Genomic DNA, 24,074 nt, shown 5'->3' with positions numbered 1-24,074 from the left:
CCATTCATCTGTTGATGGGCATCTAGGTTGTTTCCATTTTTTTGCTATTGTGAACAATGCTGCAGTGACCATGGGTGTGCATATGTCTATTTGTGTGACAGCTCTTATTTCTTTAGGATATATTCCCAGGAGTGGGGTTTCTTCCCAGTCTGTAGGTTCCCAGTCTTTACTCGTTTGGTTAAGTCTTTTGATGAGCATAAGTGTTTAATTTTTAGAAGATCCCAGGTATCTAGCTTATCTTCTGGAGTTTGTGTGTGGTTGGTTATGGTTTATATCCTGTTAATGCTGTATATTAGGGTCTCTAGCGTTGATCCTATTTTTTCTTCTATTATCTTCATAGTTTTTGTTTTGTATTTAGGTCTTTGATCCATTTTGAATTAGTTTTTGTGTATAGTGTGAGGTATGGGTCCTGCTTGATTTTTTTGCAGATGGGCATCAAATTTTGCCAGCTCCATTTGTTAAAAAGACTGTCTTTTCCCCCATTTGATGGACTTTGGGCCCTTGTCAAAGATCAGGTGATGGTAGGTAGATGGATTTACATCTGGCTTCTCGATTCTGTTCCATTGGTCAATGTATCTGTCATTGTACCAGTAACAGGCTGTTTTGACTGCTGTAGCTGTATAGTAGGTTCTGAGGTCATGTAGTGCAAGTCCTCCTACTTTATTCTTCTTCTTCAGGACTGCTTTACTTGTCTAGGGCCTCTTCCAATTCCATATAAAGTTAATGATTATTTTTTCCATCTCTTTAAAGAATATTATTGGTATTTGGATCAGGATTGTATTGTATTTGTAGATTACTTTGGGTAGAATTGTCATTTTCACAATGTTGAGTACCTATCCATGAGCATGGTATGTTTTTCCATTTATGTAGATCTCTTTTGGTTTCTTGCAGTAGTGTTTCATAGTTTTCTTTGTATAGGTCTTTTACATCCCTGGTTAGATTTATTCCTAAGTATTTTATTTTTTTAGAGGCTATTATGAATGGTATTGTTTTCCTGATTTCCTTTTTGTCGTTCTCTTTGTTGGTGTATAGGATTCCAACTGATTTCATTTTAATTTTTTTTATATGTACTTTAGGTGAAGGTTTACAGAACAAACAGTTTCTCATTATACAGTCAGTAACAAACCCACAACATGTCAAAACTCTCCCTTCTTGACCCTGGAGGACCTTTTGGATTCCAACTGATTTTTGTATGTTTATCTTGTGTCCTGCTACTCTGCTGAATCTATTAGTTCCAGTAGTTTTCTTGGGGAGTCTTTTGGGTTTTCTATATATAGTATCATATCAATTGCAGATAGGGACAGTTTTACTTCTTCATTACCAATTTGGATGCCCTTTATTTCTTTTTCTTGCCTTATTGCTGTAGCTAGGACTTCCAGCACAATGTTAAATAACAGTGGTGATAAAGGACATCCTTGTCTTGTTGCTGTTCTCAAGGGGAATGTTTTCACCTTCTCTCCATTAAGAATGATGTTGGCTGTTGGTTTTGTATAGACATCCTTTATTATGTTGAGGAATTTCCCCTCTATACATATTTTATTGAGAGTTTTTATCAGGAATGGGTGTTGGACTTTGTCGAATGTCTTTTCTGCATCAATTAAGATGATCATGTGATTCTTTTCTTTTATTTATGTGGTGGATTGATTTTCTAATGTTGAACCATCCTTGCATACTTGGTATGAATCCTACTTGGTTTTGGTGTATTATTTTTTTTATATGATGCTGAATTCTATTGGCTAGAATTTTGTTGAGAATTTTTGCGTCTATATTCATAAGAGATATTTGTCTGTAATTTTCTTTTTTTGTAGTGTCTTTGCCTGGTTTTGGTATCAGGGTTATGCTGGCTTCATAGAATGAATTCAGAAGTATCCCTTACTTTTCTATGTTCTGAAATAATTTGAGTAGTACTGGTATAAGCTCTTGTCTGAATGATAACTGGTGGAATTATCCAGTGAAGCCATCTGGGCCAGGGTTTTTTTTTTCTTGGGAGTTTTTTAAAATTAGCTTTTTGATCTCTTCTCTTGTTATGGGTCTGTTCAGATTTTCAACATCCATTTGTGATAGTTTGGGTAGGTAGTGTGTTTCTATAAATTTGTCCATTTCTTCTAGATTTTCAAATTGCCTGGAGTATAGTTTTTCATAATACTCTGTTATGATCCTTTTTATTTCAGTTGGATCTGTTGTAATGTCCCCCATTTCATTTCTTATTTGTGTTATTTGCATTCTCTCCTGTTTTTCTTTTGTCAGTTTGGCCAGTGATTTGTTGATTTTGTTGATCCTTTCAAAGAACCAACTTTTGGTTTTGTTGATTCTTTCTATTGTTTTTTTATTCTCTATTTCATTTATTTCTGCTCTGATCTTTATTATTTCCTTTTTCTGGTCACTGTTGATGTGTGCATCTATTGCTACAAATTGACCTCTGAGCACTGCCTTTGTTGTGTCCCAAAGGTTTTGGTATGATGTGTTTTCATTCTCATTTGATTCTAGGAATTTTTTATTTCATCTTTGATTTCTTCTATTACCCAGTGGTTTTTAAGCAGGGTGTTATTTAGTTTCCATATAATTAATTTTTTCCTTGCTCTTCCTGTTGTTAATTTCTGCTTTGATGGCGTTGTGATCAGAGAGGATACTTTGTATTATCTCAATGTTTTGGATTTTGTTGAGGGTTGCTTTGCAGCGTAATATGTGGTCTATTCTGGAGAACATTCCATGTGTGTTGGAAAAGAATGTGTACTTTGCAGCTGTTGGGTGGAGTATTCTATATATGTCTATGAGTTCAAGTTGGCTGATTATGACCTTTAGATCTTCTGAATCTTGTTGAGTTTCCTTCTAGATGTTCTGTCCTTTACCGAGAGTGGTATGTTGAAGTCTTCTACTATTATAGTGGAACTGTCAATTTCTCTTTTCAGTGCTGTTAAAGTTTGTTTTATGTATTTTGGAGCCCTATCATTGGGTGCATAGATATTTATTATGGTTATGTCTTCATGCTAGATCATCCCTCTAATCATGATATAGTGACCTTCTTTGTTTTTTATGGTGGATTTTATTTCAAAGTCTACTTTATCTGAGATTAGTTTTACCACTCCTGCTCTTTTTTGGTGGCTATTTGCTTGATATATGTTTTTCCATCCTTTGATTTTTAATAAACTTATGTCTTTGTTTCTAAGGTGTGTCTCTTGTAGACAGCATATTGATGGATCCTGTTTTTTAATCCATTCTGTCACTCTCTGTCTCTTTATGGATGCATTTAGGCCATTTACATTCAGTATAATTATTGATGAGTGTGAGTTTATTGTTGTCATTTCATAGTGCTTCTTTTTGTGGTGCTGATGATTTCTTTGTTCCTCTTACTCTTCTGTGCGAATTCCTTTTGTTTGTGATTTTTTTCATTTCTTTTGTTTTTGTAGGTTTTGTTTTTATGAGACTTTATGCTTTTCTTCTTTATTTGGATAAGGAGGTTCATTAACTTTCTTTGTGGTTACCTTGAAATACCCTTATGTTCCTAGGTTTGAACCAGCCTATTATTACTTGGTATCGCCTTGCCTTCCTCTACATTAGAAAGTTCTATACCTACACCGTGTATTCCGTCTTTTATTGTTCTGACACTGTCATTTGCAGATTAACCTCTTTGGTTCCCTGTTGTAAATCTTTTGGTTTTGAATAGTCCTTGAGAGTTCATTTCCTCCGTTGGTATCTGGCTGGTGCGATCTTGTGTCCTAGATTCAGGCTTTCGTCTGATGTTGTTTGTTCTCAAATTGAAGGACTCCCTTTAATAATTCTTGTAAGTTTGGTTTAGTTTTTACATATTCCCTTAATTTCTGTTTATCTGGAAATGTCCTAATTTCAACATCATATTTGAGCAAGAGTTTTGCAGGATATAATATTCTTGTTTGGCATTTTTTTTCTTTCAAGGTTTTATATATGTCATCCCATTGCCTTCTTGCCTGCATGGTTTTGGCCAAATAATCAGAGCTTAGTCTTATTGTTTCCCCTCTGTATGTGACTTTTCATTTTTCTCAAACTGCTCTCAGGATTCTTTCTTTGTCTTTGGTTTTAGTGAGTGTGATTATGATATGACTTGGTGATTTTCTTTTGGGGTCTATCATATATGGGGTTCATTGAGCTTCTTGGATGGTCAGCTTTTCGTCTTTTGTGATATTAGGGAAGTTTTCTGTCAGCAATTCTTCAGTGATCTTCTCTGTGTTTCCCATTTTCTCCCGTTGTTCTGGAACTCCGATCACCATAAATTTTTGCTTTGAATTGTATCCCATACAATGCTCAGGGTTTCTTCATTTTTTCTTTGTTCTTTTCTCTGATTTTTCCTCAAAGTTGTATTCAGGTATTTGTCTTCAGTTTCACTATTCCTGTTTTCCATTGTTTCAAACTTGTTCCTCAGCCCTTCTACAACACTGTCCATTTCTGAAATCTTGTTGCTTATCTTTTGGATTTCTAATTGTTTTTGTATAATTTCTAGTTGTGAATTTATTTTGGCATTTTGTTCTGGTATTATTTTTCTGAATTCTTCGATTTTTTTTTCTGTGTTTTCCATGAATTTGTCTGCCTTTTCCATGAATTTGTCCTTTTTTCCTCATTTTTGTCTGCTTTTTGCTTCAACTTTTGGATAGCTCTGAATATTAGAGATTTGAATTCTCTATCAGGTAGTTCTAGTGCGTTTTGTTCTTCTGGAAAGTCATCTGGTGTTGTATTTTGGACGCCTACTGGAACTATCCTGTCCTGTTTTTTAATATGTTTTTATATTGTCTGCTGTCTTCGGGACATCCCATAGTTATTTTCTTCATTTACGGATTGCAGATTTGTTTGTTTCATCCTGCTTTCTTTCTTTATTTGGTTATGTCTGAGCAGATGGGCTGTGCATTCTTCGTTGGTTTGCTCATCTGTAGACATGATATTTTTCACCTCCTTGTCCAAAGGACAGGCCCAGTTGCTCAGCTATGGTACAGCAGGGCCAGTCTAGCTGAAGGGAAGGGGCTGGGATGGGTTGTTTGTGGCATGTAGTTAGACCAACAAGATGAGCTGGTGGTCAGTGCAGGGTAGGTTCCAATAGGTCGTGCCTGTGCTTCTTGGGAGTGCAGTGGGTGGAGATGATACACAGCGCCAGGTATTCAGGAGACAGGAAAAGACGGTAAGTAGAAAGAGACAAGAAACCAAGAGATTAACAAAAATAAAAAGGAAAAAAGAAAGAGAAAACAAACAAAAAAACTAAAAAGAAAAAAAAAAAACTCCCTCTGGGATCCCACCAACATGGCTGCGTGCACCCGGGAAGCAGACCAGGGGAGCAGTTCCCCAGCTGAGCAGTGCTTCATAGCCTGTCAAGAAGAAGCAAAGATGGCACACAGAGTCAGGTGTTCTAGAGAAAGGAGGAGGAGGAGGTGAGAGGCAGTGAAGAAACCCAAAGAGGCCGGAAAAAAGCAATACCAGCAACAAAGAAATGGCACTGATAGAAGCCAGCCAGTGTGGGTGGGGCGAATCTGCATGGCATGGAACTGGCATCTCCTGTGCTGCTGGGAAGTGGCAGATCAGCCTGCCAGGAGGCAGCAAATCGGCCCTCCGGGAAGCCGGGAATCAGAATACTGGGAAGCAGTGAATCGGCCCTCTGGCAGCTGGGAATCAGCCCACCGGGAAGTAGTGAATTGGCCCTCTGGGAACCTGGGAACCGACTCCATTGGGAAGCTGTGGATTGGCCAGCCAGGAAGCAGTGAAGGTCAAGCAGGGGGAGGCGGAGTAGGGAGTGGGAAAGCATGTCTCTCTGGTTACCAGGTGCTCTGTCTTCTGCTGGGAGCTCTGTGAATCTGCTTTCTCATACTCCCTGTCTGCCGATCTCTGACAGGAGTCCAAGATGGTGGATCCGTGCTACTTTAGCTGATGGGGGACCTCTGCTCATAACTCTTCTCACTCCCTTTTTGCTGTCAGTTTCTTATTCCATTCGGTGCTTGGTGGAGTTGTTTATCTCTTCATTTGATGGTTAGGGTTACAAGATTGATGTTTGTCTCTGTTTTACTTAGTTTTTCAGGTCTTTGCTGTGGAGGGATGGCATGGTGCTTCTGTCTATAGTGCCATGTTGGCTCCGCCTGGAAACTCCCTTTTCAACTGACTGGCTGCTCACATCAAATCATAAAATGGAGGATGAATATATTAGATCACACAATGGGTGATAATTACATCATTACATAACTGCCAAAGTACATAATTACATGAAAACCCAACTACATCATTACATAACTGCCAAACCACCGAGAATCATGGCCCAGCCAAGCTGACACACAACCTTAACCATCACAATGTTCCTTAGCATCTGTCTTCCTCCTGTGTTTGCCTCTGTGTCTATTCTGGTATTTTTATGACTCAGAAGTGATTAGGTTTAGGATCCTCACTATACTGGTATGATCTCATTAACATAACAAATGAAAACTCTATTTCCAAACAGGATCACATCCACAGGTACAAAGTTCAGGAATTCAACAAATATTTTGGGGGACACAATTAAATCCATAACAGCATATATAGTTTTCCCCTACTCCTTTTTAAAAACAGAAATGGGAACATACTATACATTCTGTTCTGCATTGCACTTTTTTCACCTAATAATGTATCTTGAAGATCATTCCGTAACATCTCTTAATGAATGTTCTAGTCTTTTTCATGGTTGCAGAGAATGGCATTGATAACTATACCCCAACATATTTAATTAGTTCCTTATTGATTAACATTTAGCTAATTAACATTCTAATTCTTTACCATTATAAACAATGCTGTAAATAACACTTTTTGTACATACACAGTTTTGTACGTGTATAATTGCATCCTAGAAGTGAAGTTACTGGGTCACAGAGTGTGGGCATATGTAATTGGATGTTGCAAAACTCCCATCAGAGGGAGCTGAACCTGTTTATACTCCCTCCAGCGATATGAGGTTGCTGGCTTCTATGTATTCCTGCCAGCAGAGCATATTACCAAACTTTCTAATCCTGGCCAGTCTGCTGGATGAAAAATAGATCTTATCCAAGTCTTAATTTGCCATTTGTATTTCCTTGTCTTTGAATTGTGTGTTTTATATCATTTGCCCATTTGGAGGGTGGGATGAAGCACCGATCTTTTGAATTTATTTTTTGGAGCTTATATTTTAAAGGAAATTTACCTCTGTCTGTGATATGAGTTGAAAGTATTTTTTCTAGTTCATTATTTGACTTTGAACTTTCTTATTGTATTTTTTGCATGTTTACTTTTCCACATGTACTTTAGACTCAGTTTGTGTAGTTCCAAAAAAAAACCTGTTATATTTTTATTGTTTTTGCCATGAAGAAAATTTATGCCTTTATATAGTCAAATTTATCTTTTTTTTTCATTTATAGCTTCTAGATTTTGACATATTTAGAGAGGCTATCCCTGCTCAGAGACTATAAAATCCCATGAGTCAGAATCTACTTGACAGCAACTGGTTTGGTTTGTTTTTTTATGCTTCTTGGAGCCCTGGTGACATTTGGGCTGAGGCAGACATCCTGGGGCGTCTGTGTTTGGGATGGGCTGACTGCCTCCAGGCCTCTGTTCCCGAGGCTCCTCTGCCTGGCGTGTCCGCCCCACTCTGCAGACACCTGTGCGAAGTCTCCCCCGGTGGCAGTGTGGCCACGCTGCTGTCATTCCCAACTCAGTGGTGAGCTCTGGAGGGTCTCATTCCAGGTCCCGCAGCCAGGGGGCTTCAGGGGATGCATTCTAGTGCATTCTAGGAGCTCAGTTGCTAACCAAAAGGTTGGCAGTTCATATCTACCAGCCACTCCTTGGAAACCCTATGGGTCAGTTCTACTCTGTCCTGTAAGGTCCCTATCAGTCGGAATCAACTTGATGGCAATGGGTTTGGTTTACAGTTCTTTTAGTTTTTGAATTCAAATCTTTGATCCATTTGATATTTATCCTAGGGTAAGGTGCAAGGTAGAAACCTAACTTCAGTTTATCTCAGACTACTTAATTGTTAAATACCATTTATTACATAATTACTATTTTCCTTATTGATTTGAAATGCCACTTTCACGATATGTACTTTTTTTTTTCTGGACTGTCTATTTTGTTCTGTTGATCTGTCTGTCTGTGTGTCCGTGCCACATTGTTTTAATAATTGTGGCATTATAAATATTGTTTTAACTGTAGGATTAGTCCCCCCTCGTTAGTCTTCCTTTTTAGAATTTTCCAGGGTATTATTGCACACTTATTGTATCATACAAACTTTAGAATGAACTTGTTCAGTTCCAAAAATACCGTTGATCCTTTTTTTTGGGACTGCATTAAATTTTATATTAACCTAGGGAGAACTGACATCTTTATGACGTGTGCCTCCCTATTTAGGAACATGGTGCACCTTTCCATTTGTTCAAGTATGCTTTTATGTCTCTCAGGAGTGTTTAAAAGTTTTCTTCACATAGATCTTGCACATTTCCAGTTAAGTTTATTCCTAGATATTTTACCTTTCTTGTTACTATTGTAAGTTTTTCCTTTACATTATATCTTCTAACTGAATGTTATTTGTGTATGTTAGAGTGATTAGTTTTGTATCCAGCTGAATTATCGAATTCTCCTAGTCTTTCAGTTGATTCTCTCTTGGGTTTTACCGCCTCCTTTTCATTTTTCACACCTCAAATTTCTTTGTATTGTCTTACTGCATTGGCTAGTACTGATGGGGTCTGGAAGGGATCCAATAAATAATTTCCCTCTACATGCTCAAATTCTGAATCAATGGAAACAAAGTAGTAAAGCAGATGGGGGCCAAACTATCATCAGTATTATTGATAAAGACTAGTTATTGGAGAATGTGGCTCATATTTCTCTAGAGGAAGGCTCCCACACTCACCAACGTAAGCACTCCATTGTCTTTAGAGTAGAGCAAATGAAGGAATGTTACTCGACTCCCTCCAAGATGAAGAAAATATCAGCGGTAGAGAAGAAATAGTCCAGCATCTCCTGCAACAAGTATCTACAGAACAAGGAAAAATAATAATGGAAATAGTGGGCATTCTTACCTTTCTCCTGGACTTCATTGATAGCACTTTCATGACATTCAAGATAATACTGGTTTCCTTTTTCCTAGGAAAGACAGAAGTAGCCACCTATTTTCATTTTAATCAAGAATGGTTGTTGAATATCTTATGTCTTATTGTTGTCCATGGGAACCATCATCAGATTTTTCTTCTTAGCTTTTTAATATGATGAATAATAGTAATAAATTTCCTAATATTGAACCATCTTTGCCTCCTGGAATAAATCCCACTTGGAAACAGTGTAGTATTCTTTTAATGTTCTTCTGTATTCTGTTTGTTAATATTTTACTAAGGATTTTTTTACATCCAAGTCTGTAAGTGAGCTATCCCTGTAGTTTTATTTATTTTGTGCAAATTTTATTATGTTTTTAGGTCTGTTTTAGAAAAGAATTGGAAGCTTTCCTTATTTTTCTGTTCTCTCGAAGAATTCAAATAATATTGGAATGACCACTTCTAGAGACGTGCATGTGTGGTATGTATGTTGGGGGAGTCAAGTGTATGTCTTCAACACTTTTTTTCTACTATAAGCATGTAGCTTTTAGATGAAAGTTATACATTATCCACTAGGTTTTCAAAAATCTTACATACTGGTGTCCTCCAGGGCACTCATTATGCTAACATGCCTTCGGGCTTTGTGTTGGGTGCTGGACATCCAGAGATGAACCAGATATTATTCTTACCTTCAAGGAATCATAGTCTAGTGGGGAGATAGCTATGGGAATAAGTAATTTCAGTGTGATATGCTAAGTTATAAGATGAAAGGGAAGAGCAGAAGTGAGTGTATGTATAGTATTTATTGAGGTTATCCTTGTTCCAGGAGGTCTGGGTGTTCAGGTCTTGGCTTGGGAGGCTGTGAGTCAGCTTCCTGCTATCAAATCTTCATCTATACCTCGACTTCCCTTCTTCTTTTCTCTGACAGCCTGGTGGTCACTTCCTCCATGAAACTTTCTCTAATGCTCTGGCAATTGTTAACCACGTCTTCTCTGGGTTCCCTCTGGTCTACCCTGCCCTATGTTGTTAAATGATGTGTTTACAAGTTTGTCTCCCCAACAGATGGGGAGTCCTCTGAGGGTAGAACTTGTCTGATTCATCTCATTCTTTCCAGGGTCCAGTGCAGAGCGTGGCACATGTTAGGCAGAACATGTTTGATGAATTTAATTAAATGATCTCATTTAATGCTCACAATAATTCTACAAGGCAAGCATTATTATTGTCTTAATTACACAGTGAAAAAACAGAGTCTCGAAGTGATTTCTTGCCCAAAGTCACATAATTAATTAATAAAGAAGATACTTGGCTGAAGGCCAAGTCAAACCCAAAGTTAAACTCTTGTTTCATTTATTCACGCCTTTATTCAGCCATCAATACAGAGAATGTGGATCATTCTCACATAAATAATGCAGAACAGCCAGATCTTGGGATAGGGTCTCAGCTCTGCCACTTTCCAGAAGTATGCCCTTGAACAAATTACTTCTCCTTTTGACATATTAGTCTCCTTCTCTGTAAAACGGATATCATAATGCCCCCTCCTCACAGGGCTGTTGTAAGGGTGAAATGAGGCAGCATATGTGCAAGCACCTAGCCCAGAAGAATTCAGATTCAACGAGTATCTACTGTGTACTTACCATATGCCTGGCTCTGGAGACCCGGCCCCAGCCCCAGCTCCTCTGTAATCACACAACCACACCGTGAGTTTATCATTATAATGAGACTTACAAGTGGTGGGAGTGGAGTGGGGAGGTCAAGCCTGGGGTAGCAGCTTTCACACTTTTGTCTCCTGTGTTTGTCTTGTTCCTTTCAGTAGACTATGAGGCACAGCGGCTGAGATACGTTCCCTACAGCTAGGATCCAACCACATTGCCAAGTACCCAGGAGATGCTGGTTGAGCCCATGGCATGGGGAGATTGACTTGTGTTTCTTGAATCTAGTGGGTCACAGAGGACCTCAGAACTCTATGTCCTTTTCAGAGACTTCCTAGTTTGAATTTCTGGTGAGGAGTTTTATAGGGTATTCAGAGAACCATTTTTACCCAAATTTATTCTGGTATTTTTTTCCAGGTTTCTTTTCTCTCAGATTATTCCAGTATTTTACAAGTTTAATTCCTTATAAGTTAAAAACAAGCTCATTACAAAGATTTTAGGAAATAGAGAAAAGGAAAAAACAAATCTCTCAGAACAACCATAAGAATATTTGGTAGTCTTTCTTCATAATGTTTTTCCACATGTATTTTTTGTAGTTAAGATTAAACTTTATATACAAATTGTAACCTATTTTTCTATCAAAAAGTAAGCTTACAAGTATGTACTCATATTGTTATTCTGCATTTATGGGCATTATTTTTAGTGGCTGCATGCTATTCTAACAAGGATGTACCATTATTTACTTAGCCAGTTTTCTATTGCTGGGCATTTGGTTGTTTCTACATTTTTGCCATTTTATACGTTGATGTATTAAGCATCCATGTGCATAAAAGCTCTGCCACATTATGTAATTATTGGACCAGTTGTTAAGATCCTCGGTCCAAACTGCCAGTAAAAAAGCCTGTGGTAGAGAAGGAGAAATGGTAGCTGAGAACAAGTGAAAGAACAGGTTTTCATTCACATGTCTTCCTCAGTGACTCTACAATTCCTCTTGATACCCTGCAAGGGCCTTAAATATTATTGCTTGTTATGAAATGTTTGCTGTACTGTAATAGCAACTGAAATTATTATCTCAAATTGGGACAAGAGAAACAGAGATGGAGAGATAAAGGGAAAGAGGCAGACATAATGTTAAAGGAAGGTACCACTTTGAATTACATCCATAGACCTCGCTGCACTTTTGCAGTTTTCTGCCTTAAAGTCTCTACTAGGCACTTAGGGGGGTTGCATAAATGATGATGGCTCAAAGTCAGGAAAATGAGGCATGAGGACCCAGAGATATGCCAATCACATAGGGTAGAGCAGTGCAAGGTGGAGTCGAGCTGGGCTGGGTTGGGCTGGACAGCAGTCAACAGCTCTGGGGTTGGCCCATCTCATGGATGGACTCTAGGTGGTGCTGTGGCTGCAAAAGTTTTGGGCTGAGGAATTTTGGCAGTGCTGTCAGGAATCTCTGGGAGGGAGAGAGGATGGAGAGATGCAACAGAGGAATAGTGGATTGAAGTGAAGGAGAGAAAGAAAGAGAGAGAAGGAGAAACTGGGTAACAGTGAGAGAAAAGGATAGATGCCCCAGGCAGAAAAAATGAAATAAGCCTAGGATTCATCCATTCATTCATTCACTCATTGATTTATGGAGACCCACCCATTGCCTGTTTCTGTGGTAGACGATGGGGGAAAATGGTGGGCTGAGCAGACATTAATCAATTAACACATGAGTAAATAGTGGCATACTTGAGATGGGCCCTGAAGAAAGGAATGAAGTTCTATGAAGACCTCTGATTAAGGAAGTGACCCAGTTTTGGAGGGAGGAGAGGATTGTCAGAGATGGTTGCTTTGTGAAATCTACTCAAGGTGAGATTTGAAGGTAACTGAGGAATTAATGAGGGGAGAGAGGAAAAAGAGGGGCATTCTGGGCAGAGAGAACAACATATGCAAGGGTCTGTGGTGAGAGGGGAGAGGGCACATTTGAAGGACTGAAAGGAGATCATGGTCAAACCAGACAGAGAGGGAGAGGAGGCTAGAGAGGGGATGGGTCTTGTTCTTATCTACACCAGAGATTTTGGTCTTTATCCTAAGAGCATGAAAAGGGGCTGAAGGTTTTGTACAAGGTAGGGAACATGCTCAGAGTTGTTTTTGGAGATCACTCTGGTTGAAGTGCAGAAATGGATTGATAATGGGCTGAACAAATACAAGGAGACCATGTAGTAACCATCTGAGAGGTGATGTTGCCTCAGCTAGGTAGTAACTGTGGGAGTGGAGAGGGATGGATGAGTCTAAATTACTGAGGAGTAAAGTTGACAAAGAGTCCCTGGCTGGTGCAAATGGTTAAGCTCTTGATTACCACCCAAATGGTTGGTGGTTTGAACCCACCCAGAGGTGTCTTGGAAGACAGGCCTGGCGGTCTGTTTTTGGAAGGTCACAGCCTTGAAAACCGTATGGAGCAGTCTACTCTGTACACAGGGGGTCTCCATGAGTCAGAATCGACATGATTGCCACTAACAACAACAATGAAGCTGACAAAATCTGGTCAGTGTGTAAGGGTGATCCTTTCTGTTAGACGGCTGACATTGGCACCTGGAGTGATATTGGTGCCACGTGATGTGAATGTGAGTCCTGGAAGATGACTAAACATGGGGAATTAGATCATGAGTTTGATTTAGGACACGTCTGTAGGGACTGTCATTTTCTCCTCCTGATGTTCCTACCTTGGCTTATGGAATAGGCACTTCCACTCTTTCAGAAGTATTGGAAAGAGAAGCTTTCCCTTTCTCTGCCTCCTCCCTCATAAAGAAGGAAAGTGACTAATCTGTCAGTGAGACTACAATCAACCAGTGTCACCTTGCTACCTTTTCTTTCTTCTTGGGCTCTGCCTGTCTGCAGGATTGGTATGTTCTGCCTGCTCCCTCTTTCATGTGGAAAACACGTTGGAGTCAAGGCCTGGCCTGCCTTCTAGAGGGTATATGGAGGTGAGACCCTCTTTGCATTCATTATTGTGGCTTAATGGGTGTAGAATTGTGTTTGCCCTGCTGACCTAAATGTCCCCTGGGTGGATCACCCCAAGGACTTGACTCAGGTGAATTTTAGGGAACAGGATTGTGGTCATACATCCAAGCAACATTTCTAACCCAGATTTACCAGTAATAAAGGTGATATTTCTCTATCTATATGTATCTTTCATGTATCTTTCTCCAGTTGGTTCAGAATGACAGGATGTGACTTATTGCCTTAGAGACATCTAGTGCAGATGTCAAATAGGTCTGAAGCTTGGAGAAGAGCTCTGAGCCAGAGAGAAAGGTGAGAGTCACCAGTGAGGAGATCAGAATGGAGGAGAAGAAAAGGGGCCCTTAGACTGAGCCTTCAGGAACTCAGCATTGAAGGCTGTGTAGAGGAGGCTCATCTTGCCAAGGAGACAGAACAGAAAGAGTGGCAGGAAAGTCGGGAGAAAGTAGTGTCCTCGAAGCCTGAAGAAGAGGATGTTTCAAGAAGGAGGGAGTGGCCAACAGGGGCACATGTCTTTGATTAAATGACAAGGAGGCTATTGGTGACCTTAGCAAGCCATGTTTTGGGAGGGAAATGGGGACCGCAAGTGGATGAAGAAAGAGTGGGGGATGGACCAGGGGTAGCCAGTGTAGACAACTCTTTTGAGGCATTTGTGTGAGGTGTAGAGCTGTCATTTTTTTTCCTAGTAACTACATTGCCTCCCTATGTTCAGGAAATTCCCACCTATGAATCTTGTGGAGAAGCAGAGCCTGCCTCCCACTATAGATTATGAAGGTGCCAGTTACTTGTCTCCCCATCTTTGAGCTAGGATGTCAGCACAGGACAAGGTGTGCCAATCCTAAGCATCACCCCAGACTTGGAAACAGTAGCTAGTGACGCGCAAGAAGAGGAACCTAGAGCAATGTTTTCTGAGAGCAATGGTGGTTGCAAAAGGAAGAGTTTCTGGGCTAGCAGGCGCAGCAGGGCTGGGGAGAGTGTTGTGAGTGAGGCTTGTGTGGCACCAAACAAAGGGCAGTAGTGGTGGTGGTCGTCATAGCAGCCGATCTAAGCTAGTTTGCCCCTTCTCTTTGCAATTCTGTAAGCTAAACAAATACAATTTTTTAAAATTTATGCATTTTAAACTATCACTCATCTGACAGTTTGTTGTACTGTGGTGTCTTGCATGTTGCTATAATGCTGGAAGCTATGCCACTGATATTTCAAATACCAGCAGGGTCACCCATGATGGACAGATTTCAGCAGAGCTTCCAAACTAAGACAGGCTAGGAAGAAAGGCCTGATGGCCTACTTCTGAAAATTAGCCAATGAAAACGTTATGAATCATAATAGAACATTATCCAACTCACTTGCTTTGGATGTGTCACCAGGAAGGGTCAGTTGCTGGAGAAGGACATCTTGTTTGGTGACGTAGAGGGCCAGGGAGGGCAAGGGAGACCGTTGATGAGATAAATCAGCACAATAGCTGCAACGATGGACTCAAACATGCCAGCGATTGTGAAGATGACCCAGAATTGGGGAATGTTTTGTTCTGTTGTATATAAGATTGCCATGAGTTGACTTGATGCAACTATCTATCTCAATTTTAAAATAAATTTTATTGAGATATAGTTCAATGAGTTTTGAAAAATATATATATACCTGTGAGGCCACTGCCCTAATTAAGATACAGCGCCCTTCCATCACCCCAGAAAGTTTCCTTATGCGCACTGTGGTCAAACGGCTCTTCTCATGGAAATCACCAGAACACAAACTCTTTTGTGTCCTCTGCTGTGTCATGTCCACTAACTTCCCATTGGCCAAATTAAGCCACCTTGCCCGGCCTCAGGGAGCCAGCTATTTGTTTCTGTAACTGCAGAGGAGTTTTGCCTGTTCTAGAATTTTATGTAAATTCCATTAATTTTTTTGTGTCTGGCTTCTCTCCCTTAGCGTAATGTTTTGGAGATTCATCCATGTTGTTGTGTGTTTATCAATAGTTCATTACTTTTTGCTGTTTTGAACTATTCCATTCTATTAATATACTGTAATATGTGTATGTATTCACCTGTTAATGCATATCAAAATTGTTTCCAGTGTTTGACTATTATTGATAAGGCTGCTATGAACATCTGTGTACAAGTCTTTTTGCAGACATATATGTTTCAATGTCCTTTTAACCCGTTTCATTTTTGCTTAAGTCAGCAAGAGTTGGCTTCTGTTACTTGTAGCTAAATAATCAGAAGGGAGAAGAGAAATTAGCTAGCAGCTAGAAGGGGATTTTGAGTCAAGGAAAGGATTTTATGTTTAAGATGTAAAAGACTTGGACATGTTTAAATATTGATGCTCATGATCTCGCTGAGAGGAAATTGTTGAGAGAAGAGAAAATTGACCATGTGAATTTCTGCAAAGGTGGGAGGGGAGAGGCTCTGAAAACCACGTGGCTTTGGTTGGGAGTGGGAGAATAGAAAGAGCCTCAAGTGGAGGAAGGGGGAATAAGGAGAGGGTGGGCATAGGTATGGCAGCAGGAAGTTGAGGGAGGTCTCATTTGAGGGCTTCAACTTTTACTACGAAGTAGGAGGAAAGGTATGCACTGAGAGTGAGAGGAGATAGGGCGTCAGAGGATTGGAGAAGGGGGCAATAGATGAAACGGTCATTGCAAGGGAGTGAGAGAGCAGTGATCGCAAAAATAAAGACGAAATGCCAGGCAGCACTGAGAGCCCAGCTGAGGTTAATGACTACAACATTAGGGTAATAACAGCCAACCCCACTGCTGATACCCCATGCCCCCTGCAGTGCTTAGGTGCTCAGACTCAAGCTTGAAGAAGGGAATGAGTGAATGGAAGATTTTTTGAGAAGCTAGGTGTCTGCACAAAAAATCTTTGCACTACTCCCAAGATCTAACACAGTGCCTTGCATATGGAAAGTTAATTATTGATTGAATGAATGAACGAGTTTAGAGGCATGAAAAATTAGAACTGGTGGGACCCTTATACTGGTCTTGTACAACCTTCTCATTGTATAAATGGGAAAAGCAGAAGTACAGAAAGGGGAAGGGACTTGATCAAGGTCACACAGCAAACTTGTGTTGGGGATGAGATCTGACCTCAGGTCTGTCTGATCTCAAGTTCAGTACTCTTTCCATGACTACTTCAATCACTGTTTATTCAATGAACAAAGGTCTGCATTCAAATCCTGTCTCTACCACTGGCTCGCTGCTCAACTTAGGGCAAGTCACTTAAATTCTTGAAAGCATTATTTCCTCCATTTTGTAAGTGTGGAAACTGAATCTCAGAGAGGTTAAACAAGAAGCCAGAGACTACGCAGCTGGGTGAAGGTAGAGCAGAGATTTCACTCATTTAGTCAATATTTATTGGGTACTGGGATAGACTGGAGTTCCTGGGTTGACAAACGGTTGCATGCATGGCTGCTAACGGAAACGTTGGCTGTTCAAACCCACCCAGAGGCACCTTGGAAGAAATCTGCTTCTGAAAGGTCACAGCCATTGAAAACTCTGTGGAGCATAGTTCTACTCTACACATATGGGGTCACCATGAGTCAGAATCAACTCGATTGTGGTTTGTTTTTGGTTGGGATAGGTTAAAGGATTGGTCCCAATTCTTCACTTTATTGCAGTAGGATTATACATCTACACTCTTTACTGAGTACTTTTGTAGTGCTTTCCCACAGTGAGGGGAGACTACTGCCTCCTCCAACTGACATTGGGTTTGGCCATGTGACTTGATTAGGCCAATGGAAAGGTAGTGGACATGACACAAGCAAAGGACATAAAAGAGCTTGTGTTCTGGTTATTGTCACAAGAAGAGCATGCTCTAGATAGCTGCTGCCCCTTCAGCCTGTCCCAGAATGAACACATATGAAACAGACCTGAACCCAACCAACATGCAGTATGGAGCCCACTCAGCTGACCTCTAACCTGAAATACAGTCACCCGGCTGAGCCCAGACTGGCACAGCCAAGCTGAAGTTGTCTTGCAGTCCCATGAGCAGGAGAATAAATACCTGTTATTCAAACCACTAAGGAGTCCTGGAGGCACAACAGTTAAGTGCTCAGCTACTAACTGAAAGATTGATGGTTTGAACCCACCAAATGACTCTGCTGGAGAAAGACCTGGTGATCTGTTCTCATGAAGATTACAGCCTAAAAAACCCTATAGGGGCAGTTCTACTCTGTTACATAGGGTCACTGTGAATCAAAAATCAACTCAATGGCACCTAACAACAGCATTCTAAGCCACTAAGTTTGGGTGGTTTGTTCTGCAGTATTACTGTGGCAGTAACTGACTGATAGGAGCCCTAGTGGCACAGTGGTTAAGAGCTCAGCTGCTAACCAAAATGTTGGCAGTTCGAATCCACCAGCAGCTCCTTGGAAACCCTATGGGTCAGTTCAACTCTGTCCTGTAGGGTCGCTATGAGTTGAAATCCACTCGATGGCAATGGGTTTAACTGAGTGATACAAGCCAGGCCCTGTGCTAAGTGCAGACTTGGCTTACAAAGATGAATCAGACTATTCTCAGGAGCTCACAGTTTCATGGAGGTGGGGATAGCGTGACTCAAGATCATTTTTTAAATCAAGTCCTAATATCTAAAATTCGTATCTAAATCAAAGAAGCAAATACAAATTTGCTGAATGCTTCTTTTAAGAACAGCCATAGACTATCCTTGAAAGATGAAGCCAACACATTAGAAAAACACTTGCTGAATCTCTGAGTGTACAAATGTTAGAATCTAATTCTTGATAACGAGAGGCACCCAAGCTGGGAAGCACCGTTAATGAATGTTGCCATCAAACAGCACGTTTAATGGGCTCAGAGACAAACATTAGCAACTGGTTCAATGAATGAGGTTAACTTGACTCTTTACCCTAGAGTTGTAGGAAAACATGGATGTTAATTGTTCGACCATTTTTTTGGTCTTTTTAATTGTTTTGCTGAATGCATAACGATAATGCCTTTGAAAACTTGTTTCCAAAGTGCTTGAAAACAGTTTTTAACCAAACATGAGTTTTTGGTGAGGGATGTATCCACTGGACAAATACGTGGCTGTGTGTGGGGGACAGATTGAGATGGGGAGCACCTGTGTCCAGAGGTCACTCACAGAGAACACCTCACCCTGGGGGCGGGGGGCTGCCTGTCTATGTTAAGGGTATCTTTAATAGGGTAGCCCAAATGATAGATTTTATTAAAATATAAAAATAGTGGCTTTACTATAAATCTCTTAAAGTAAGGTTGTAATGAGATCAGACGTGACTTTGAAAGCACATTTGCTCTTTAGCGAGATCAGAAGAAAATGCTTGTCAAAGTTTTCAATCTTTTTGTTGTTGCTGTTGTTAGGTGCCGTCGAGTCAGCTCCTACTCATAGCAATCCCATGCACAACAGAACGAAACACTGCCCCGTCCTGTGCCACCCTCACAACTGTTGCTGCGTTTGAACTCACTGTTGCAGCCGCTGTGTCAATCCATATTCTGAGTGCCTTCCAATCCGAGGGGCTCATCTTCCAGCACTGTATTAGACAATGTTCCACTGCTATTCATAAGGTTTCACTAGTCAAGTTTTTCAGAAGTAGATTGCCAGGTCCTTCTTCCTAATCTGTCTTAGTCTGGAAGCTCCGCTGCAACCTGTCCATCATGCGTGACCCTGCTGGTGTTTGAAATACCGGTGGCATAGCTTCCAGCATCACAGCAACACGCAAGCCACCACAGTACAACAAACTGACAGACGAGTGCTGGTTTCAATCTTAGGGTCAAGTTATTTTTTTATTGCTCCCCTGATGACTTGAAGAAGTGGTGTTCTAGGGTGGAAGGAACCTGAGCCTCTCTTTCCTCTGAAAGAAGGTGTCAAAGAAGAGGACGGGGCTGAGGATGTGAGAGGGAGGGGACAACTAGTGGATCAAGGTCTTGGAGGCGGGGAGGGAGTTGGGGGTCCCAAGTACAGGTGGAGGGGCCAGTCTTGAAAAGTAAGAGGGATCCTCCATTCACTGAGAGTGGGGATGACCACGTGAAAGTAGTCCGTTTGTCTGATGTATATGGGGATGGGACAGGGCAGAGAGTGGAGGAAGGTCAAACCAAAGGCCTCGATGAAATAGGAGGCAAAGATCTTCCTTTGTGAGTAAGGGTGATGGAGCTGGGAAAGAACCATAGGGGAGTGACAGCAGAATGAAAGAGGGGTGGCCAGGGACTAGGGTCTGACAGAGGCATGGGGGTGACTGGGTGGTGGTAGGCAGAGGCCTCCTGATGAGGCTAAGCAAATTTTAAGTTCCTACCTGCTCAGTAATGTGGTTTTATCTTTCCAGAATGCTTATTTTTCATGATTCATGCCTGTGGTGCCTCCTCCAGGAAGTCTTCGTGGATTGTACCCCCATACATGCACTCTACTTCCCCAGGCTGGCTTGGGCCACCCCCTGGGTGCTCCTGACACCCTCTGGGTTTCCTTCTGCCATAGTACTCTCCCCAGTGTTTGCAGGTGCCCTTCAACTTTGTATTGTCAGTCCATCCAGGACTCAGATAGGGGCTGGCCCCAGGCCCTGATAGTCTGGTAGGGGAGGCAGACACAGCACGTCCCCCTCTGCCTCTCACTGGGCACGAGTCTGCCTCAGTCAGACCTGGGCTAAACGAGGGATATAGAATGAGTCTGTTTTTGCCTCTTTCCCCGCCCCTCCATCCTACTGCCCCCACCCCTGCCCTCCCTGCCCCGTCCCCACCCTCGCTGCCCCCACTTCCACCGCCCAGTGGCTGTGTCTGCTCCTTCTCTTCTCATTGCAACTTTTCCTTTGGCCCTCAGACTCCGAGCGTTCCCTTCACTCCTGGCCCTTCCTACAAGTGGCCTATGCGCCTCCTCCCTTGGGAGCCTGTCCTCTCCCTCAGGGACATAGTTTTCCCACCTGTAAAAGAAGGATGATAACGAATCCTGTTTCAGGCTGTTGGGGAGATTAAAATGAGGTGACCCAAATGAAGCACTTAGCACAGAGCAGCCTGGCACAATGAACAGAGGCTCCAGGCACCTCCCATCTGCCCCTTATCAAGGCTCTGCTGTTCCCCTCAGACACTAACCTGCAAGCCAGTTTCCCTCTCTGGGACTCAGTTTTCCCATCTGTACATCACCATCATCTACGTAATTACTTAGGCCCCATTAGCTTGTGAACAAGGGCCTTGGGTGGCGCAAACAGTTTGTGCTCGACTATTAACCTAAAGGTTGTCAGTTTGAACCCACCCAGTGGTGCAGCACAAGAAAGGCCTAGTGCTCTGCTTTCATAAAGATGACAGTCAAGAAAATCCTATGGAGCTCAGTTTTACTTTGTAACAAATGGGGTTTCCATGAGTTGCTACTCAATAGCAATGGGTTTGGTTTTTTGGTTTTTAACCTGTGAACTCCTTAAGGTCAGGCCTGTGTCTGAACCCACAACATCTCTAGTCTTCGCCCCAGGGCTGAGCACGTAGATGGACTTCCTCAGTGCTAGTTCATGGCTATTATTATTGGCTTTGTAATAGTTTCTGTCACCATCACCCAGAACCATGCCCTAATAGTGCAAGGGTGGGTGGTACAGTCCATGGTTAAGAAACTTTGGTCATCCCCACACATGGCACCAGAAAAATCAAAGTCCTTTACTTCAGATTTCAATCATATCCTGAGGAGCATGTCCTATTTATCTCTGGGTCCTGAGGGCCCAGCAAGGGACTGACACAGAGCAAGTATCTGAGATCTGGCCAATGGGTCGGTCCCTGCTTGTGGCCTGGGGGCCAGGCCTTCAATTTGCCTGTCATTATACACATCTCATTGAGACCTATGACCCTAAATCCATCACGTATGGAACTTTTCAACATTCGTACCCCAAATAATTTTTGAGAACTGGCTTGGAGCCAAACAGTAGAGATGGACAGTGAATGTAAAGAGAAAGTGAGCCACAGGAGCTTACATTCTAGTGGTGGTGGTGAGGGGGAGACCTGAGGCAGGTAATGACTAGTGACATGAAGAAGACTAATGCAGGATAAGGAATAGAGAGTTGTGGAGCAATGTTTTATAGAGGTTGACCAGGAAAGGCCCCTTCGGGAAGGTGATATTTAAGCAGAGATGTGAAGAATGTGAGGGGAAGTCAGCAAATACCTAAGGGAAGAATATTCTGGACAGAAGGAAGAGCAAGTGCAAAGTCCTAACACTGGAAGATGCCAGGGATGTTTGTTCAAGGGATGATATGGAGACCAATATGGTGGGTGTACAGTAAGCAAGAAGAGGCAGAGGATGAGGCTGAAGAGGCAGCTGGATCAGGGAGGCTCTGGTAGGCCCTGGTAGGAAATGGTGACTTTATTCTAAGTATGATGGGAAACCACCAGGGTTCTGAGCAGGGAAATGACATGATTAATTTACATTTATAAGGATCATGTGACCATGTAAAGTGTAGGCTGGGGTTGGTGGCAACAGTGGCAACAGGGAAACTGGTTGGGAAGCTGGAGAGATGACAGTGGGTTGGCCCAGGGTGATAGCAGTGGGGATGAGAAGTGATCCATTTCTGGATCTAGGGGATGGGAAAGAGTAATCAAAATCAACTACACATTGTCTGGTCCAAGAGATAATTTACTGAGGTGGGGATGCTTGGGGAGGAGAAAATTTGGCAGCAGAAATGTTCACTTGGGGATGCTTTCCAACACCAGAGTGCAGGGGTCCCAGTAGCAGCGGGATGTCAGGGGCTGGGCTGGAATGTAGATTAAGGGCTCATCAGCAGAGTATTTAGAGCCATAGACTGAACAAGGTCACCAAGGAGTGAGTGTGGACCTAGAAGAGGCCCAGGTCCTAGGGTGCCATTTTAAAAAAATCTGGCTACCTGTTACAGAGGCCAGGTAGAGCAGTGTGATGGGGGTAATAGGAGGGGGAAGATTCAGTCTGGGGAGGGTTCTCTAAAGTTTGAAGTTGAGCTGGGTGCTAGGGTGGGTAAGATCTGGATAGGGCAGAGTTTTATGTTCCAAATGGTAGGGGCTGGGGTGAGGCCAGTCTCTGGTTTAGGGTTGATGAAAAAGCACAGATTTGGAGTCTTAATTCTTATCCTTGCAGCCACTTCCTAGCTGTGAGGTCTGGGGAAATATCCTTCAACTCTCAAAACCTCAGTGTCCTTGGCTACAAAACAGGGTCAATAGTACTGGCTTCTTCGGGTCATTGACAGAGTATGAGAGAGTTTATACAATGCCCTGCATGGGAACATGAGGAAAACTAGGACTCTAGGATTAAAAAAAAAAAAAAGAGTTGCCATTGAGCTGATTACAACTCATGGTGACCTCCATGTGTGTCAGAGTACAACTGTGCTCCATCAGGTTTTCAATGGCTAATTTTTCAGATGTAGATCCAGGTCCGGGCTTTTCTTCCAAGGTGACTTTTGGTGGGCTTGAACCTCCAAACTTTCAGCTAACAGCTGAGCGCATTAGCCATTTGTACCACCCAGTGACTCCAAGGCTCTAAGATTGTGGGCATTAATGGATGTCTGATATCGGCCTTTTATATGTGACATGTGAGACTGATTATTTATAAGGTAAGTTTATGAATTGAGATCTTACTTCAAGGCAAAGAGAAGTCATACATAGGGGTCGATAGTCTTTTATGGTGAATCCTTTAATCAAAAGTGCACCATGTGGTGGTAGCTGCCGAATGTGGATTTGGTCCTCTCTGGATCCCAGAATCTGGACTCTAGTGGTCTACCCCAGTTCAGATATATCCACATAAAAAAATCTGCAGGATTCAAACAAACAAACAAACTTGGTCTTTCATTTTGGGAGTGTTTGGGCCATATCCTGGAATAAAACTTATATGCCGCTTACTGACCTTGAGTATTTTCCAATTGAATTTAGAGACCATCTCACGAATAGATTTGATGCATTGAACACTAATGACTGAGTTGTGGAAGGACATCATACGTGAAGAAAGCAAAAGGTCATTAAAAAGACAGGAAAGAAAGAAAAGACCAAAATGGATGGCAGAAGGGACTCTGAAACTTGCTCTTGAACATAGAGCAGCTAAAGTGGAAGGAAGAAATGATGAAGTAAAAGAGCTGAACAGAGGATTCCAAAGGGTAGCTCGAGAAGACAAACAAAAGTATTACAATGAAATGTGCAAAGACCTGGAGTTAGAAAACCAAAAGGGAAGAACATGCTCGACATTTCTCAAGCTGAAAGTACTGAAGAAAAAATTCAAGTCTCTAGTTGCAGCATTGAAGCATTCTATTGGCAAAATATTGAATGATGCAAGAAGCATCAAAAGAAGATGGAAAGAATACACAGAGTCACTGTACCAAAAAGAATTGGTTGATGTTCAACCATTTCAGGAGGTAGCATATGATCAAAAACCGATGGTACTGAAGGAAGAAGTTCAAGCTGCACTGAAGGCATTATCACAAAACAAGGCTCCAGGAATTGACAGAC

This window comes from Trichechus manatus, unplaced genomic scaffold (genome assembly GCF_000243295.1).
Source record: "Trichechus manatus latirostris isolate Lorelei unplaced genomic scaffold, TriManLat1.0 scaffold00015, whole genome shotgun sequence".
Taxonomy (NCBI): domain Eukaryota; kingdom Metazoa; phylum Chordata; class Mammalia; order Sirenia; family Trichechidae; genus Trichechus; species Trichechus manatus.
The sequence above is the reverse complement of the archived record's forward strand: the minus strand, read 5'-3'. Positions refer to the sequence as shown.